Raw genomic sequence first — 20,994 nt, forward strand, 5'->3', positions numbered from 1 at the left:
CTGACTATGTAAGGAGGGAGACGATTGTTACAGAAAAGATCCTTTAGTCCAGGGAAGGGGAGAAGCATAAGAAAATAAGTCAGAGTAATTCTACATTAATTACGCTTGGCATAAGTTGATCTGGATAACTGCTTTGGCAGGCTTTCAATTATGCATGTGCTTGCATGTTAAAAAAAATGCTTTGCAGTATCTTACATTAAACTGTGAGCAAATTTATACTGTGTGTTAAGATGTAGTTTGCTTTGTCTCCGAATAAAAGATGAATAGCTGGATTCACACATTGAACTAAACTATAAACTATATTGAACAAACCTTTAAGGCAAAACCAAATAAACCACACCATAGCTAATGAGATCATTAAATCACCTTTCCATTAATTTAAATTTCTTGTAGATCATATAGGGTCAGAATGGGGTATGTGGCATCATCCCAAGACATCAATTTAATGCCAGGCAGACAATCCACTTGGCATAATACTCAAAATGGAGTTAAACTTGAATAAACTGTTGAATGATTCCTGGAAGTAAAGGCTACTTTTTGACAATCTATTCGAATGATGGTCAGAGTTTTCAGCTTATGTTTAATATCCACAAAGCAGTATAAGGGGGAAAAAACAATATTACCACATGATGGGATGCTCCACTTATTCAGCATTTTTCTTTTCAACATCCATCACAATGATGGTAAATAAAATATCTTTCAAATATTTGTCAACAATAATATCCACACTGAATGCATTAATAGAAGCAATAAAAGCAAACACATTCTCAGACTTACAGGAACACATTCAGGTACTCCTATCAAACACCTTATTATCCCTCCAAAGTTTTTATAAATTAGAAATAAGTGTAAAGCAGTACTGCTGAAATGAGAGTGAATAAAAATGCAGTCCAGTTTAGGTTTATTTTTTTAAAAATGGGAAGAGAATTAAAATGCTGACAGAAAAGAGTTTAAGATAAGTATCACTTTTATTTAAAGTAACATTGGAAATAAAAGATGACTCCACTTCATGCTAAATTATAACCTTCAGCAGACATGAATCTGAATGAAAGAAATATGGATGTTGTCTTGCTTTGCACATGAAGATTCTTAGCAAATTGTAGGCTGTGTAAAAATCCAATCCAGAAATTTGGTTGGAGAACAAACTGATCAAGTATCCAAATAACAGTAAAAATCTCATTTACTTTGAAAAGTGAAACCAAGATTCAGCAGTCCATCTGCAATTAAAAGACTAAGGCCACCTTTGGGACAACCATGACCTGGATGACTGAGAATCTCCATAGACATTTAATCTTCTGTAGCAGCTTTCTAGTGAGCTATAGGGAGTCTAAGAAGGAAGGAGAATCAGAACAGTTTCCTTTCTTCCCTGTGTTTACTTAGAATTCACTTTGACTGGTTAAATCCAGAGAAATTCACTGGGCAGTATCCACTAAATAATAATTGCATAATATTCTAAATTTATACAAAGACTCAAAATGGCAATGCTAGGCAGGAAAATATCATATATATGTGAGATAATTTTACATACTGCATAGGAAATTAGAAGCTTCTTCTTTCTATTTCTTTTTACTCCTTCCACATTTTTTTCTTTCTTCTTCTTCTGTGCTTGTTTTTATTAGATTGTGTTAGTTTTTATACCCTTTATAAAACTTTAATAAAAATGTATTTTTTTTAAAAAAAGAAAATGTTTAAACCTTGTTTTTCACCAAAAGTTTTGCACAGTATAATTATTTTTCCAATTTCTCATAAAATAAAGCTAGTACATTATAAATACTAATGAAAAATTTGTTATAGCTGTTGTTTTTAGTTATCTTGCTTCCTTATCGATTGTATAGCAATTCTTTCTCTAAGCTGTCCTATTAATGAATAAAAGGAGCTGTTCAAAGAGCTTTTGATCAACCTTCTATAAACACTCTATATAACAAAAGCTTTGATTTTGGCTTATCTGGGTACAAGAGACCAGGGACTCACTGTAACCTGTTAGCTTTGGGAAATAAAATAATAATTTTATCTCCTCCAGGTGTTGGTATTTATTGGTGAATTTTCTATCACAACCAGAACTAACCTTTAACTTTTGTGCCCAGGTGAGGCTACCCAAGTATTGCCATCTATTGAAACTGTTTGATTATAAACCTTTAAAAAAATGAAGTAAAGGCACAACAAATGAAGCAGATATTAGTACTGGACTATATTGGAAGGTCATCAAAATGTTTTTCTTTCAAGTTTCCTATCTCTAAAACAAAATATATTTTAAATAACAATTTTTCTGTAAGGCTGATGGATATTAGATTCTCACAGTCAAAGTCATATTGCTTTATGGGTATAAGAACAAAATGTTCTTTTGTTCTGGACTCTGGATAAATACATTAGTGTTCCATTAAGATCCAGATCAACAGCTTTCTAAATGTAGGTATTATTTATGCTCCAGAGAAACAAAACAGTTTTGATTTACCCTTCACCTTTAATTAATGTACATATTCTCTGATTCTATGGGAATTCCTGTTGTCCCCATTGATGTGACATCCTACAGGAAGCCATGTCTTCCTCTAAGTCTGTCACTTATCCATGCAAACACCCAAACACTCTGTTCTTTTGTAAGTGACAAAACAGGGGAGATAACTTAGCTTCTCATATGGATATTTCCCATAGTAAAAGCTAAGATGAAAAAAAAGATAAGGAGACAAGGAAGGTAGAAATTTAAAACAATAAAAAGTCTGATGAAAAAGGAAAAATGGACAATGAGTGGTAACCCAAGATGCATTTAGACAGCTTTGGGTGCTGAAGATATGTTGTTGAGTTTAATAAAGAGTAATGTTTGGTTGGACTGACTAGGGTACAGTGCTAAAGTCTTGTCAATTGGATGACAGCCTGAAATGTTCTGAAGTGGAGGTGGCTAAAATCCAAAGAGGCATAACAGGATCTTTTCTACTCTTTGCAGGATTTATTTAGGGGAAACTGAAGAGAGCACAGCAAAGACCAGCTTTTACTACCTCTACAGAGAAAGCTAGTCCCGACCTGAAAGACGGACTCCAGATCACATATCTAACCCTTAATTTCTGAATAAATGGTAGGATATTTAGAAATAGATATATGTATATATATGCTAATCCAGTTCTGCAATTTATAAATATTTTTAGTATAAAAAGAGTTTAAGCCACTGTGGTTATCAGGCAAGAGAGCAGCCAGAAGAGAGAATGAAGAATGGATCACGGTTCATCTATCTAGTTGTAAAACACTTTTCCAAAGGAAGATTGTGAAAGCCAGAAGTAAATTCTCCTTTGTTTTATTTGCTGAGGGGAAAAATCACAAGAGTCATTTTGACTATGCCTTGTATCAAATCCTGTGAACCCACAGACATCTCCATGATAGATATATATAAAGGCCAGTTATAACTCAAATATCCCGCCATCTGCTCTTCCCCACTAGAGAAAGCAGAAGAAATTTTATTTTAAGAAAGCAGTTATGTTGAGTATTCTTTTGGTTTTGTGTATTAGCCCTTCTCATTTGTCTTTCTTTCTTCCTGTCTTAAAACAAACACTAGGAACTGGTTCTAAGTAATGGTGTCAATGGTATGGTTAAAATCAGACTTAACATTTCCAAAACCAGACCATATTAACAATAATATGATACAATTGACTAACAAGAGCCACTAAGGCTAGGAGTAAAGAGACTCCATAGTTAAGCTCTATGCATAGAAATGTAGCATATATAAGGGCATAAAACCATCAAAGTCATCTTTATCATTCCATGCCTGGAATCTATGACATCTTCAGAAAATCTCACCACCTTGCCATCAGCTGACTGCCTTTGTTGACCAAGCAGTCATTAGGAATGATTTATCATTTACTGAAGAGCCAGTATAGTGTATTATTTGTTCATCTGGATTACTGCCATTTTGCTATAGGTCCCTCAGTGGAAGAATAAAAGGGAAGGCCAGTTTGAAAACCTTATTTTGCCTTCTGAAAGAAAACAACATCTGTGCATCATAAGCAGCAGAACATTAAATTTGGCAGAGCAAGGCCTGTAGTTTATCACCTTGGCTCACATGAGTAAGTATCACTTCCATCAAGGGAAAGAAGGGTGTGGACATAAATCAAGAGGCTAAAGAGGCATAAAAAATGTATACGTACAGCAGGAAGATACAAGCAGCTTAGCATTTAGTTAATAGGGCTCCCAGATCTGGGTTGTAAAGTTCTGAATAAACTTTAGATGGCAGGAAAGGATGAACTCTTTCTGCATCTCTTTTGCATCACCTAGTGGTCATTTCAATTTTTGCAAATAAAATAAAATAAAATCTTAATATATTATTAAGATGTAAAGGAAATTTCTTGGCTTTGCTTCATGCTACGTCTCCTAATACATTAAAGATTAAATACTTCTTTTTTTAAAACCAATATTAAACTACTCAAGGTTTATGTTCAGAAGAAAAAAGTTCTCAAGTACTGATCTAAGCTCAACAAGCTTCTTCTTATAACTGTTATAACAGTTTATGAACCTCATCTAACCTCTGGGGAGTGTCATGCCACTACTGCCTAAATTTCCAAGCACCAAAAGGAAAAAGAAAAGGTTCTGAGCAGAAAAAAGATAAAAAAGAAAAGAAAAGAAAAAGTAAGTTCAGGTTTTCCAAACTTAGAACAGGGGGAACAGAAGGTAAGAGAAATTGTTGAACTTTATGATAGATAGATAGATAGATAGATAGATAGATAGATAGATAGATAGATAGATAGATAGATAGATAGATAGATAGATAGATAGATAGATTGTGTAGATTGTTATTGTCACCTTCTTGTGCCCTACCCCCACCCCAGCCAGCCCTGCAGGCATCCAAGTTGCTTCCTTGTCCTTCCCTTCTCAGCTGTCACCATTAAGAGATTTCAAATTTGGGGACTTCCAGTTTTGCGTCACGGTGATTTCGCTCTGCTGAGGGCCCTAAAAAGGGTCTAACGTTGCCCCGAAGAGGCGATGAAGAAGGAGGGGTGTCTTGTCGATCACAGAGAGACAGCGGTCTTTCCGTTCGATCTGAGAAAGCCCTCCAAATCGGCAGGGGAAAGACTGGCTACATTCCTGTGGCCAACCATTAGCTGCTGACAACCAAATAAGAAAAGCACCAACACATCATAAACAACATCTTTGGAACTGGGTGAGAATGTTGATCTTTTCTTTACTATTTTACAACTGAATTTCCTGGGAAAGGCTTCCAAAAAACTCCAAATGTGAATGGAAACGGCATTTTGATTTCTATGGGGGACAGAAATATACAATATTGAAGTGAAGTAACATAAAGCTACAGTTTTGAAATTTAAGAACTGAGATAATTATTAAAATTTTATCTTTGAAAAAAAACATTTGAGGTGAAACATAAGAAATCAATCCTTTATTTTAAGAGTGGGAAACGGATTTTGAATGACATCTAGTGGTGGATAAATATTTTGGCATATTTATCACCCTGACTTTGTTGGACTATAAATACTCACTGAGCTTGGACTTTTAATCTTGAGAGCTAGTGGAAGAGAAAGAAAAACTTGACCTTTGATTACATCTGACTGGGAGAGACTTTTGAGCTGCTTTCAGGGAGGTTGAACACTTTGAACATTGTGGATTATAACCTTGCCTGACTGACAATTTTTGGATGCCTGAGACAAAGGATCACTATAAAATATTACTTTTGGGACTGGACCTGTATTCTAAAATCTATTGGATTATAAAAAGCTGCATATAAAGACCAGAAAGCTAGAGGAAACTTTGTTTTACTCTTACTGAGACTGGTGATATTAGAGGATATCCAGGAATGATGCCTCAAGAAAAAACAAATACCTTTCAGAGGAAATATACTTTACACTACAACTAATTCACCAAACAATTGTTGCATACAAAGAGGACATAAAAAGAAACCACAATGAGACTAAAAATAATTTAGATAATATAAATGAACAAATCTCCAAATTAAATCTACAACTAGAAAGTTCCCACACAACGATTACAACATATGAACAAATAAACAGAGATTGGAAGATGAAGCAGAGCAAATAGACCTAGAGACAGAAGAGATGAAAGAAGGAAAATATAAACCACCATACACAAATAAAATACTGCAAGACCTACCCATAAAAATGAAATTGCAAAAGACCCTTTATCATTTAAGTTTGCAAGATGCACCTGATGACAAGGAAGAAGATTTTGGGGAATGGAACATAGAGCTGTCAGAGGAAATTTAAAAATATGGCAGAGAAAATCCTCCACCTTACATGGGATCAGGGTTTTTTTCTCCGTTCCCCTTGGCTGTTCGCTGCCAGACTGTTTTACTTGATGCAGCAGAATGGGAAAGGTCCGCATTCTGCAGAAAGTAAACATTAAAGAAAGTTTAAAAGGTGTGGCAGAGAAAATCCTCCACCTTATGTGGGATCGGGGTTTTTTCTCCACTCTCTTTGGCTGTTTGCTGCCAGACTGTCTGGCAGCAAAAACCCAAGGAGGGAGGAGAAAAAAAAACTGGTGTCAAGTAAGGGCGAGGATTTTCACTGCCAGGAGCAGGGAAAAAAACTCATTTTTTTGAGATGCCAGACTAGCGTGTGTTCACGTGCCTCCAACTGCCTTGCTTGCTGCAAAGCTAGATTGCAGCAAGGAAGGGATTGGAGGCACGTGAATGCACGCTAGTCTGGCCATTTCAGAGCCGGTCCAGAAGTGAAGGGAATCATTCCCACCCCACTCAATCGCTGTGGGGCTTCGTTTCCAAAGACCAGCTTCTGGCTGCTTAAAGGAGAAGGAGGAAAAAAGTGGGAGAAGCCACTACCGAATAGGTGAGGTGCAACAGGTGTTGGGACATGGAAGGCCTGGCTGCTGGGACCCTTCAGCATGGTAAGTGGTTGCGGGACATGTGGGCAGCTCCCCCACCTCCCCCTATGATTTAAATTTAAATAGTAGAATTTCAATTTCATATATCAAACCTTAGTTTAATATTTTAATATAATAAGCACTGTTTAAGTGACAGGTGCTATTTCAAATGGCAAATAGCATTCAGTGGCAGAAGCCTGTGATTTCATATAGCAAATGCTTACTTAGTTAAGCAATTTTGTTATAAGTAGCAGAGATTTCATGAGCTGTTATTCCAGAAACATTGGTTTTAGCCCAGAGATATATAATTGCATATACTAAACACTGATTTAGTCAGAAATAACTTCTATACAAGTAGTCCACAACTTACAACCATTCATTTAATGACCAGCTTTGAAAAAAGTAACTTAAGTTATGACCATTTTTCATAGTTGTGATGTGTTGCCATGTAACTTCCATTGTTGGTACTTTATATGCTCTGTGATTATTTGTTTTTTTTGTTCTCTTATATATTTGTCCTTTATTCTTAAAATACCTCATTTCTAAATACTGATACTGATGTAGTTTATACATATTGTTTGAATCATAATTTTTCTACTTGAGCAATACCAAAGATGAACATAATATGTTCAGAGAAGAGAAGTCACCTAATTGTTTTTAATATATCAAACACAATGACAATTAGTCTAATTGGCGTTCCTCTAAAGGAATGGGATCCTACTTCTACAGTGAAAAGATGGTTAAGGATAACTCACAGAGCTGATGATGCTTGGATAAAAGCGAAGAAAATTGCAAGTGAGGACACCAATCAAGAAGCAATATGGAAATATCTTAAATAACAGTTTTATTGTTTTTTGTCAAGTATTATTTAATATTTTTTCATTAATATTTTAAAACTTATAACAATCTAGTTTTGTGTGCCTCTTTTATTGTTCTTATTTAAGTATTAAATGCATTAAATAATAAACTACCTTTTGGTATATCATTTTTTTATACTTAAAACGGTTGTTAGGGCAGAGAACAGATTGCTAAATTATTTGAATCCCACCACTGGTTTTAGTAGTATAAAACCTACTGTACATACTGATAATGATCATTCAGGTATTTTCTGCATTCTCTGGCATGCCTGCACATTTTAAACATATCCAAAGTTGTCAGTGGAAAAAGGTAAAGGAGAATAATGCAGTTTATATTGCCAGGTAGATGGTGGTTTGCCAATACAACAATGCAGCATTTTCATGATGACATCGTTATATGTGTAACATCATTCTAACATCATTGTAATTTGCTGTGAATGCATTGATCACATCAATATTTATCAAAAGTATAAATAGTTCTGAATTCTAAATTCAATAGTATCTTCATTTTAAGAATAAATTCCAACTTCTTAATATGCCCACAATCTATTGTAAAAACAAAAGTTGCATTCTGATTCCTTTTTCATATATTTCCTAGTTTTCTTAAGACTATTGCTGATTGTATATTTTTTATTATATTTTTATTAAGAGAAACATAACATTTAACTCTTGAGTAGACGGTATGCATGGTTTCTCTTTGTACAGAGGCATCCTGTTCTGCAGAAACCAATGCTGTTGAAAATCCAGTATTTCTGTAATGTTTTTCTACAGATGAACTTGGAAAAAAGAAATATTTCTTTCTGCTATCTGTTATAAATATGCAGCTGATGATGAAACAGACCTATATCCCAAGACCCAAAATGAAAAAAAAAAAAACCACCCTGGAATGCTAATCCATGCTGTGATATCTTAATAATAGAGATATCAAGAAAAACAGAAGAATAACAAACATGACTTCAGGCAGCAAAGCAGTATTACTAATAAGAATTTTTATGCATTCATGTACTCATTTTGAGTATCCTAACCCCAAATATGTTTAATATATAAGCACCGTCAATTATCAATTGATGGCACTGGGTGCATAATTTAGTAGCTTCCCAATGTTGCTGAACTGTAACTCTCCACAGTCCCCACCAGCATTGGCAATGGTGAGGAATGCTGGGAGATGTAATGCATCAAAATCTGCAGAGCAGTAGTACAACATTCTTCCTCAAAGTTGTATCCCATTAGCTTTGGTCTTACCCTCTAAAGTATGAAAGAGTAGTAAGTCTACATTTGTTATAGGTTCATGTTTACTTTTAATTGAACATGGACCATATTCTGCATTGGATCAGCCAGTACCATAGTACAGTGTGTCTTTTTTTTAAATCCTCTTCCTTTTCTCCTTTTTCTCTGGCATGCTGATTCTACACATTTCAGAGAAGGAAACATCATTATAGTTTGTTGCACAGTTAGCTAGGTGTTCAGACTGGATTTGGCATTTTTGTCCACCTATCAAATCCTTCTCAAGGACTTGGGATAGGCAGATGTGGATGTCTGATAGTGTTACAGATATTGTTGCTGGATGTAAGCTGTTCCAAGTAAAGCTGCCTTTTGCAACTGACTGATGGTGAATTTGTCAGTGCTGCTGGTATTCAAGTGATGCTCCAATTGTTCTGGGATTGCACCCAAGGATTGCACCCAAGGCAATCTTTGGTATTGGTACTACCTTTGCTTTCTTATGCTATAGTCATTCTATTTCTATTTGCAGGTGTTTTGTTATCTTTTTCAGTTTTCCAGATTTTTTTTCATATTCTGCTGTTTCCATGTATTACCACATTCATCATCCATGCTTTTTTGTCTGTCTTATTGACAATTGTTAAGTCTGGCATGTTACACAACAGATGCCTATTTGCTTGAATTCTAAAGCCCCAGAACACTTTGGCTTCTTCATTTTCTATGACTTTCTCTATTCAGTGGTCCCACCTGTTCTTGCTTGCAGGTAAATAGTATTTATTGCAGATCTTCCAAGAAACCATTGTTGCTACTTTGTCATTCTGTTGTTTGTAGTTAGTCTTTGCAATCTTCTTACAGCAGCTAACTAGGTGATTCATTGTTTCTTCAGCTTATTTGTAGAGGCAGTGCTTGCTATCTGTTGCTGTCTTCTCAATTCTGGCTTTGTATGATCTTAAGGCTTGGTCTTGTGCAGCCAGAATTAGCCCCTCTATCTCTTTCCTCAATTTTCTTGTTCTTAGCAATTGCCAGGTCATGTCATTTTCTGTTTTCCCTGCTACTTTTTAAAGTTTACTAACCATGTGATGCTTTGTCTTTCCATGCCTCTTTTCTGTTTCTCATTTAGTCTTTCTTGTAGGCCAGTTTGGACTCTCCAGTACTCAGTAGGGTTTCCTGGTATATTAACTTCAGTGCATCTTCTTCACTATTCATCAGATATTCTTCTAATGTCCTATTTTTTTCTTCAACCATTTGATGTACTTGCAACATTCCATGCCCACCTATTTGCCTTAGTACATCGAGTCTATTATTATTAAATGTATTTGTTGCCCTTCTCATATGAGGCTACTCTAGGCAGCTTCATGGATAATAGGAAACCCATGAACAATATAATAATAGGAAAATCATGGGAAACAAAGTTTGCAATGATGCTCTTGCATCACATTTCTGTCAATAATATCACATGATGTTAGGCTCATGGATTTATAGATAAAGCATCTGAACATTAAGAAGAATACACAAGACTTAATGTCAATCACAGCATCAAGAAAAGAGCATATCACCAAAAAAAAATTTGGCCCTGATAAGAGGAGACAAAAGGAATTGTGCTGAATTATCCGTTCTTCTCTTCCTGTTGCTACAGTTTTTTTTCTGCTCCCATAGTTCTATTTTATCCTTTTCCTAAATTAATCTGTGAATAATTACACCAGCATGAATTAGAATAGGCCATTGTGCCAGGTCATCTCAGCAGACTAAGTTCAGCTGAGAGCAATGCCAATGTGAATTAATATGTGAATATTTCAGGAACTGCAACATTGCTAGGGGAGGATGGCTTTTTTTAAAAGCAGATTGTAAATAGTTGCTAAATTATAAATAGTTTGGTCTAAATTATAATCTTTTATTTGCAAAATCAAAGAAAAATATAAAAACCGTGATTATCTCTAAAAAATAAAATAATAAGAACTGAAACTCAGAATTACAATAATTCATGCATAGAGCATGTAGGAAAAAGAAAAGGAATAGAGGGGGGGAAAGTGTAAGAAAAGAAAAGAGAATGCAGTATTGTTAATAGATATCTAATCTGAGTTCAGAAAAAAAATCTTCACTTAATATATTTATACATTTGTGCTGCTGGGGCAATCAATCAGGAAAACCCTTATGAATATAACTAATAAATAGTATCCATATTTGATTAAACCTATTCTTCATTATAAGATATTTCTATCATGGCCCCATTGGATCCTGGTTCAGAGGAAGTGGAGGAGTTGGAACTGGGACCATCTGACGGAGATGGCCCGTCTCCCCTGGATTGTCTGGAGACCCCAGGTGCTGAGGACAGCTGAGGTGCTGTCCCAGGTCCCTCCAGCATTGGAGGAACTAGTCTACCAGACAGGGAGAACCTGCCTTTACATATGCAGGGGAAAATTGGCTGCAGAAGGGCAGAGGCAATGAGAAACAACAGATCTCTCTGTCAAGGAACAGTTGCCTCCCCCACCAGATCTATGGGCATGGAGAGTGGAGTGGAAGGAACCTCACAGGAGGTCTGAGAGGCTGTTCGCAAGGAAATTGCTCCACCTGTCTTCACAAGGAACACATAGCTTGGGGTGATTTAACCACATGCCCGAGGAAGGCTTGCTCTCAGGAATAATTTTTTGTCTCAGCACTACCCTGAATTTTGGAAATCTGAGTTGGAAACCTTCAACTCATGTTTCAGCCTTTGGATTTGCCTGCCCTGTTTTGCAGACTTTGACTCTGGATTGTAGCTTACAGACTTTGTTTTTCAAACTCTGCACTTGGTTTATGGACTTAGACTTTCTTCCTGTTTGGGGACTTGGTTTTGGTGGATCCAGCTGGTGGGTCCAGGTTACATTGACTGTGAGTAGCTGTTTTGTGGGGAAAAGTAGTGTGGAAGTATACCAACACCCCTGGAGGGCCATCTCTCATGGTTTAGTGATGCAATAAAAAAATTTATTGGTGCCTGCATTTTCCTATGCAACCTGAGTCAGAACAATTTCAAACTTTTTTATTGTTGAATTTTGTGTGTTTGGGTGTCAAATGACATTAATATATGTGCAGGAATATAGTATGTATTTTTTCTAGTGGATATAGAATATTTGCCAAATTACAGAAGTCACATCTTGTCTTCTTTAATGGATTTAAGACATGTTGCTGCCATTAGTCTAGTTATTACTATTACTAAAAAAAACAAGACTTCTTAATATGTGGCACACTTAAATTGTTTAAAGTAGTGATAGACAATCATTTTTAGGTATGAGTTACATTGATTATCTCAGGACTATTTTGGAGCCGCATTAATGAGTAAAATAGATAGATGGAACCAAGAAATACACATATCCACAATCATATTCAGTATGTCTCACATGTACAAACATTTCCATCTAGTCTTTTTGCCTCTCCTATACACAAAGTCATGCACATATTCAGTCATGCATATGTATGAAAAGAGAATTCTCTGATTTGGGAAGGAAGTATTAATTCCCCTACAGCAGTCTCACTGAATGGTTGGTTACTAGTTGTTACTATTACTAATGGAAAGTAGTACATATGTACAAAGAAGTAGTACAGAAATACAGGAAAGGGAGAAGTTGAAAAAGACTCCATGGCCACAGGGAGATCACCAGAGTGCAGTATGTGGTCCTAGGCTGCAAGTTGTTCCCATGTTATATAGAGTCTTAATGCATTGTCATGATGCAAGGATCCACTATGAAACCAGAGCATACTATTTTGCCAAGAGGTCTCTGTTCCACTATCCAGTCACTTCCAGTGACTTTTTGTATAGTTTCTCCATAGAACACACCAAACACTAATGATGTCCTTGAAATTATAGTCATGAACAGCTATGAAAAGGACCCCAGCAGATAGAAAAGATTATAGTGCTTTCACCAAAGGCATTAATCAAGCTAATTAAATAGATTTTCTGAGTTTTATCAGTATGCAGCAATTTGTTGTGTAAACATGGCTCAAAAGACTTTCTATGGAAATAGGATTGGTAGTTGGGCTTTTTTGTACTTTTTTCACCTTAAAAATGCAGTACTTTTTTTAGTGTAAAGAGCTTACTCCTGCAATGCATTTGTCCTTGAGACAAAAAGCCTTTTCCACCTAAAACCTAAACCAATATTATACTGGCATATGGAGCTTCCCCAACAGGCTCTTAATCAAGTTTATTTGTTCAGATGCTCAAAAGCTTTCATTCATTGCTTTATTTATCATGCATAGCCTTATTTATTTGCTATAGTCAATTATTTCTTAGTGCAGTCATGAAGGTTCAGTTAAAAATACAAGATATAAATACAACAAAGGAAAGGATCTTCAAAAACTCCTTGCTTTTGAGTGATGTCCCTTCTTTCTATCCACTCTCATCTTTTCAGACCATATTTGATTCTAGAACAAGAAAAAAAAGAAGGGACGTATCATCAAACTTAAAAATAGAAATCTGAAACAGAAGTGATCAGACCAGCTCAAGACTGAAAGCAACTATTGTTCAGATTCATAGCTAGGGAGAAAATCCAAGGGATTAACTACAGATAAGCTGAAAGACATAAACTACATTGGCTATTGCTATCATAGGTCTGGGCATGCCAACAAATTCTCCCACCCTACCCCAAGCAAAGAGGTGCAACAGTGGAGGAAAACATTTGGTGCTCGAGCTGTCCTACTGTATATTGTTCAGTGTGCTTGCCACAAACAAAACTAAATAAGAATCAAGCAAGCAGGGTTCACTCCAGGTATATTTATGTAAGATTACATCCTTAGTATTCCAACTGTGTAGGTGTAAATCAGTGCTACGTTAGCTGGTTTGAATCAATATGCAGTAAATAAAATGCTCATATGTTGACTTTTATTTATCAATTCCAAAAAAAAAACAAACATGTCATGTCTCTCAATCTTTAAAAAGTTTGCAATGTGACTAGCAACCAAAAACATAAAAAAAATGAAACAAATCACAGACCACATCAACCCAAAAACAATTTTTTAAACTCGGCTTTTAAACAGAAGAACCCATCTCCATCAATCAAAAAGCAACAAAGACGGAAATATTTATTTCTGTAAGATGCCATCCACAATCATCAACATCAGTTCCAAGGGATGCGAAATAAAAACAGAAAGTTTCTTAGCAAAGACAAAGCACTGGCAACAATCACATCAACATTCAACAAGTGCCTCTGTTATGGATCCCTGCACAGAATAATTTGTTATGCTGAAAAGAATGAACGGATGTACTTTAATCTACCTTTTTGCCTTTCCTAATATGCAGAACTATCATTAGCTCTTGTGTTCCATCTGGCTTATGCTGTAGAAGAGAATCCATCTTCAATGAAGCAGGGAGAAAGAAGGCAAGAGCCACACTGGTATTGAACTAACAAACTTTAATGATAAACCCGAGGCTGATAAATTGACTTATCTAATTTAAATAAGAAAACAGAGTCCCCCCTCCCCCCACAGCACTCTTGTGGAAAATGAGGACAAGGGGGTGATTGAAATGTTAATACGTTTCTTCATGGAAGTGATTTTTATTTAGGAGATGCTTTGAGCTATAATTCTCATAAAGCAATAATGAGATATTCTAGGACTTATGATCCCAAATATCTGGCTGTATATTAAAGTTCTCTTCTAGAAGAGGAAAGCATTAGTGGGAGAGACAGGAAGGGAAAGTCAGGGGAAAACTAACCAAATTTGCTAGTCTAATATCACGAAACAAACTGGGACAGGTTTGTCATTTTAGTTCCACTATATGGTCAAATTGAATCTCCAAATGACTTCCTTTTGTGAGAGAAGATTTTAGAATCTCATGCAAGGGGCTTCCATCCTCCCATCTTTAAATAGGTCCTCAATTCTGTCTTGACTTTCTTTTGGTTAAAAAAATATACAGTTTTGCTGAAATTTGGACAGTGGGAATTGTTATGTATTAAGCAATTCATAAGATCTGTTATAAAAAAAACGGTTTACTGATTGTTCTATTTGAATGATAGACTGTCTGTATAACTTTAAGCCTTTGTTTTAGGCGGGAATGAGTACTTTAAATTGATTGGACGCCGCCTAGTGGCGGTCTGTATAAATATAAGTTAAGCAGCTGCTAGAGCTTGCTTCTTGAGAACCTAATAAAGAGCTGTTAATTCAATTCCGTGTCTTCAATATCTCGCTATTCCCACTACACAACAGTGGCGACAAAGGTAGGATTATGCTGCTAGGAAGAAGAGAGCTAAGTCACTAAGGGGTAAGACCAGGCATCAGCATCCTGGTTGGAACCGCGTTCCCCCCTTCTGCCTGCCAGTACGCAAATGCTGGAGGTAGCACCTTCTGAAGGGACCCGTCTCTGGGAAACTCACAGAAGCCCTAGTAGCATAAGGCATTGGAGACCCAGTAACAGCAACCATGGCCAAAGTAGGCAAACTTTCAGAGTTCTACGTGACGCACCCTGGACGATGGAGTTCGTACATCTCAAGAGTAGAAAACTACTTCAGAGCAAACCAAGTCAGAGAAGATAATTTAAAAGCTGCAACCTTGTTGTGCTGAGGGGGTGGCCAGGAACCAGTCCTGGGACAGAATTTCAGAGCTTTATTAGAAGACAAGATGAGCTGTCTGCATACAAAGGATTTATTCTATGGGGGAGTAAGGTTGTGGTCCCACACACACTAAAGGAAAGAGTCTTAGAATCTATGCATGAGGGACATCCAGGAACAGTCAGGATGAAGGCACTAGCGAGAAGCTACCTGTGGTGGCCAGGGTTGGATGAGGATATTGAAGCTCAAGTTAAAGGATGCCAGGTTTGCCAACAGTCCAGACCTGAAATGCCCCAAGCCCCAGTACATTGCTGGGAAACTATGCAAACTCCCTGGTCTAGGATTCACATAGACTACACAGGACCTTTCCAAGGACAGGTGTTCCTCAATGTAGTGGACAACCAATCAAAGTGGCTTGAGGTAGCCCCTGTCCCTTCTATGACTACTGCCAGGACCATCCAGGAACTGCACAGAATCTTTGCCACACATGGCTTACCCGATGTAATCGTATTGGATAATGGGGCACAATTTACTGCTGCCAAATTTCAGTCTTTTCTAAAATCTAATATGATTAGACACACCACCTCTGCCCCATTTCACCCAGCCTCTAACGGTCAAGCAGAAAGGATGGTCTGAATGACCAAAGAAGCACTCAAAAGAATAACAAAGGGTGATTGGCATCATAGGTTGGCAGACATTTTGCTCTGCCAACACACAACTTCATGAACATCAATGGGTCATAGCCCAGCAGAGCTGAGATGGGGACATCAGCTGACCACAAAGCTGGACCATCTCCATCCAGACCAAGTTGCAACAGAGACAGTGCAGCCCAAGTCCCTGAGGGATTTGCAGGTCAGCGACCAAGTTTAGGCAAGGAACTACGGTCAAGGGGCACTGTGGGTGGTAGCTGTGGTTTGTAAGATGTCAGGACTACTCTCTTATGAAGTGGTCCTGGAAGATGGGCGCATTTTGTGCCACCACATCGATCAGCTGCATCGATGGCAGGTTAATCTAACCCTCACCGCCAACCAAGAGGAGAGCTGAGGGCTGCCTGACAGCTGCAGCGCGTCTCGATCTTCTTATGGCTTTGTAAGACAATTTCCAATGAGTAGCTGAAAGAAGGAGCTGCCTTCAGCTGCCAATAGGAGCTGAGGTGTAATGCATTATTAAACAATCAAATTTCTATTGGGGACAAAAAAGGAAAATGAAGAAGAAAAAACACATAATTTTAAAGCTGGAAGAACTAAGGATGGTTCTAAGCGGCTTCTGCTATAAGCTTGAGATGAAACACAAGAAACATCATGAGGATATGACATTTAAAAAGAATGGGGCATGTTTGTGCCACAGCTAGAGGGATGTGAGAATGAATCCATTAAAAGCACTGAGGTGATGGTTTGTGAACCCAATACAGCTCAGGGCACTATTAAAACTTTGTTTAGGTAGGAAATGAAGCCTGAATAAATTTAATGATATGACAGAAAAAGCCATACAAACTACAGTATCTGAATTTTGGCAAGCAGACTAAAGGAAATTACTTCCAACAGGTTTGTTGGTGTTGTTATACCTAATTACACTTATAGAAACATAATTTTTATAATTCAATAATTCCAAGTTATATCATTATTCATACCTTTGGATTGTGTGAAAAATTAGACACAGTATAAATTCTCCTTCCAGACTACTTTTGAAATGTTCATCCATAGCAAACATTTGGTCTGTTTGGAATTCAAAATATAATAGATTAAATGTATCTCCTATCACTATTACATTGATTAAAATTAGTGATATACTACTTCCCCAAAATGTATTTTGATCCTTTTTCTCATGCCACAATGATATAATAGACTTTAATATTGATAAAATAAAACTTATATATAGAAAATTTGGATGAATGCTAGGATATTTGGTTGATATTCAATTATTGTATGATAATGATGAATTTGTATTGTTTTTTATGATCAAAAATAAATATCATTTGTCTATTGCTATCTATTGGCAGTATTTACAACTACACATTTTTCTGAAAACTCAGTTTGGACTAGTGACATTTTCACCTTTAGTAATACTAGATCATTAGAAGTAATTACTAAAACAATTGATAAATATGCCTCATTTATAGGATCCTATCACATTTATATAAAAATGAATGAGTAAATCATCATGTGCTTGGAAATGGAATAACAGTTGGTTAAAACTTGTTTTTCTAATATTCTAAAATTGCTATGTTCTGAGAAAACATAGCAATAACACTTAGACTTATACACCACTTTACAACCTTCTCTTAGCAGTTTACACATTGGCCCCATCAATCTGGGTTCTCATTTTATGGACCTCGGAAGGATGGAAAGCTGAGTCTACCTTGAGCCAGTTAGGATCGAACTGCTGGCAGTTGGCAGAAGCAGACTGGAATGCTGCATTCTAACCACTGCATCCCCACGGCTCATTTGATACATAATTTGACTTACCGAGGATTTAATATTTTTAGGCATACACATAATATAAATGAATGAATGAATGAATAAATAAATAAATACATAAATAACTGCTGAATAACCACATCCATATTAAAAGAAAATGTCAGTCACAGAATGGAAATGGATCTCCATGCTCTTCAAATTCCCCTTGAATTGAACAAGTAGACAATGACATAAAATATGGTAATCCATTATTTTGGATTCTGTGAATCTATAATCTACAGAAACAATTCTGTATAACTGCACATATGTATTTTAAAAATAAAAATAAATTCTAGTTGTGCAAGAGAAAAAAAAGTTTAAAAAGAAAGAAATGACTGTCAAATAGAACCTTAAGATTGTCTACATGAATAATCACTCTATAAAATCAGAAGTTTCTTAGCCTATCTCAACTACATTATCATGTTTAAAATGGCTTTCTATTTTGTTCCAGACTGCTTTATTATTTTTTTGTAATCAAATTTCTAAAAGCATATTCCTTTATAGAAGGCAACTTATGTAAGTAGAAGACTAAATCTCCTTCAGATAATTTAGTTTTTTAAATTTAGGATATTGAGCTTCTCTGTGCATGAACAATAGTTGAATAATGTTTATTGAAATAAATAAAAATAATCTCAAAGTAAATCAAAGTATAAATTGTAAATTAATTGCTTATCCAGTGAAAATTGTCATGTTATCTATTCACTCATTCTTTTCAAATGATTACAATGTTTTGCTATGTTTCATCATACACTACCACTACGCTCAAAATAAGTCATTCTTGATACTAAAATCTTGAAAAGGTAGTCACTGTTTAGTTATTTGAATATATTTCTGGTTTTTTTTAAGTTGATTTCTAAAAACCAAGAGTGTAATAATAGATTTTCAGCATTTACAAGGAAGTGTGACCAATGTGGGATGTGTTCATATTACACTGATCAGTAGTGAGATTCAAATAATTTAATAACTGGTTCTCTACAGGGGGAGAGGTGGGGGGTGCTGCCATGAGGCAGGTAGGGGAGGGGGAAGCTGCCCCATGCTCCCCGCTTACTGTGCTGAAGGGCCCCTGCAGTCAGGCCTACCACGCCCCGACATCTGTCACAGCTCACCTGTTCGGTAGTGACTTCTCCCACTTTCTCCTTCTTCCTCTTCATTTGAACAACCCTTCACTGCCATTGCTGCTTTTTCAGTCCTAGATCTTGGTTTGTCTGGAGCCTGTGCAGACGGTCTTTGGAAATGAAGCCCCCAGTCTGGCGTCTCAAAAAAAACCAGGTTTTTTTTCTCTGCTGCCAGATTTTTGCTGTCATACTGTTTAAGTTTCTTTAAAGATTACTTGATGCAGAATGTGGATCCTTCCCATTCTGCATCAAGTACAGTTTAAAAAACTTAAACAGTATGGCAGTGAAAATCTGGCAGCAGGGAAAAAAAACAGGTCTCATACATGGGGAATATGCACTGCCCATCTCCCCTGTGCCTCTGCCTGCATGCACGGCCTGCTAAACCTCATTTCTAGCCAAGTGATCGATTTAGCGAAGGCACGGGGGGGAGGCAGGCGTTGCAGATTCCCTGTGCATGAAAAGTTGGCAAAAGAGAAAGACGAGTGGCAGCCCCAGTGGCAAGAAGACCCTCTGAAAATAGCGGAGTCTGTGTGTTGTTTCTTTTGTATTCCCCCCCCCTTAATCCCCTATGCGCATCCTGATCACCCATTAAGGGTGATTGCCCTTCTCCATCTGCATACAGTTTCATGCCCGTTGCTGGTTGGCTAACTAGCAACGGGGTCTTACCAGCCAATGGAATTGTGTGATTACAAGCCAGGGGAATCCCATAAAAGAGGGCTCCCCTGGCCCAGATGCCNAAGACTGCACGACAAGGGCAACCTCGTGGCAAGCAACCTACTTCGAAGCAAGAGCTCCTCCACGCAGCCTTCCGAAGCAAGAAACTATCCGCGACTCCAAGATGGCTTCCACCTCGAAATTCTCATCTTCCCTACCGGCATTCAACCCAGAAACAAACGACTGGGCCGCATACGTGGGAAGATTCGAGCTACACCTGGCGGGAATGGGCAACAAGGCATTCCTGAGGATCAGAAGAAGGCCTTATTCCTTGCGAACTGCGGGGACGCGGTCTACCACGTGGCCCGCTCCTTGGTCGCTCCAGCCAGCATCGAGGACATCCCTTGGGCAGATATCCAACGTCTGCTGGCTGGTCAGTACGGGATCTCCGAAGGGTTCCTGGTCGCAAGGAACCGCTTCTACAACCGACGACAACGGGCGGGCGAACCCATCAGAAAGTACCTCGGAGAGCTCCGATCGATCGCAACCCGTTGCGAGTTCGTCGCCCTGGAAAATATGCTGTGGGATCGACTCGTCATGGGGATGAGGGACGAGCACGTGAAGAAGCGACTCATCGTGCGTCGAAGTCTCACCCTCAGCAAAACCCTAGACGAGGCCCTCGCCGCAGAAGAGTCCGAATCCACGGCCACCGAGATGAGACGGGGTGACATCCATCGCACCCATCGCGAGCCAACCCCCGATCCGGACGCCACCAAATCGGACGAGGCCAGCGAGGAAGAGACCGTCCATTGCACCTTTACCAGCCAGAAGCAGCGAGCATGGCGAGACGAGCGGGACGACCTCAAGTGTCCAGGGTGTTTGGGGAACCACACACGAGCAAACTGTTGGTTCCTAGACACCACGTGCAGCCGCTGCCTGAGGCGAGGACACATCGCAAAAGCATGCCGAGCCTCGCGCCCAAATTCCAAGAAACAGTGTTCGCCCCCACGGAGGCACACGTCTCCACCACGACGATCCCCACCGCACCGCTCACCGCCACGCCGCTCATCGCCCCATAAACCACGTGAGAACAAATGGAAGGGGTCAGCCCGACCCGAAGGGAGGCGCGACCAGAGAAGGGGCTACGCCGATGACCAGGACGAGCGTAAAGTGCATCACATGGTTGTCAGCCACACCAACTCGACTGGCGCGGAAAAGTTTTTCGCAATGGTCATGATCGGGAGGCAACCATGTAAGATGGAGGTGGATACGGGATCCATCTGTTCCATCATGTCGTGGGACAAGCTCAAAAGACTGCTGCCGGAGCTGTCCCACACCGCCCTGGAGAAAC

The sequence above is a fragment of the Protobothrops mucrosquamatus genome, unplaced genomic scaffold, assembly GCF_001527695.2.
Source record: "Protobothrops mucrosquamatus isolate PMUCROS unplaced genomic scaffold, P.Mucros_1.0 scaffold275, whole genome shotgun sequence".
NCBI lineage: Eukaryota > Metazoa > Chordata > Lepidosauria > Squamata > Viperidae > Protobothrops > Protobothrops mucrosquamatus.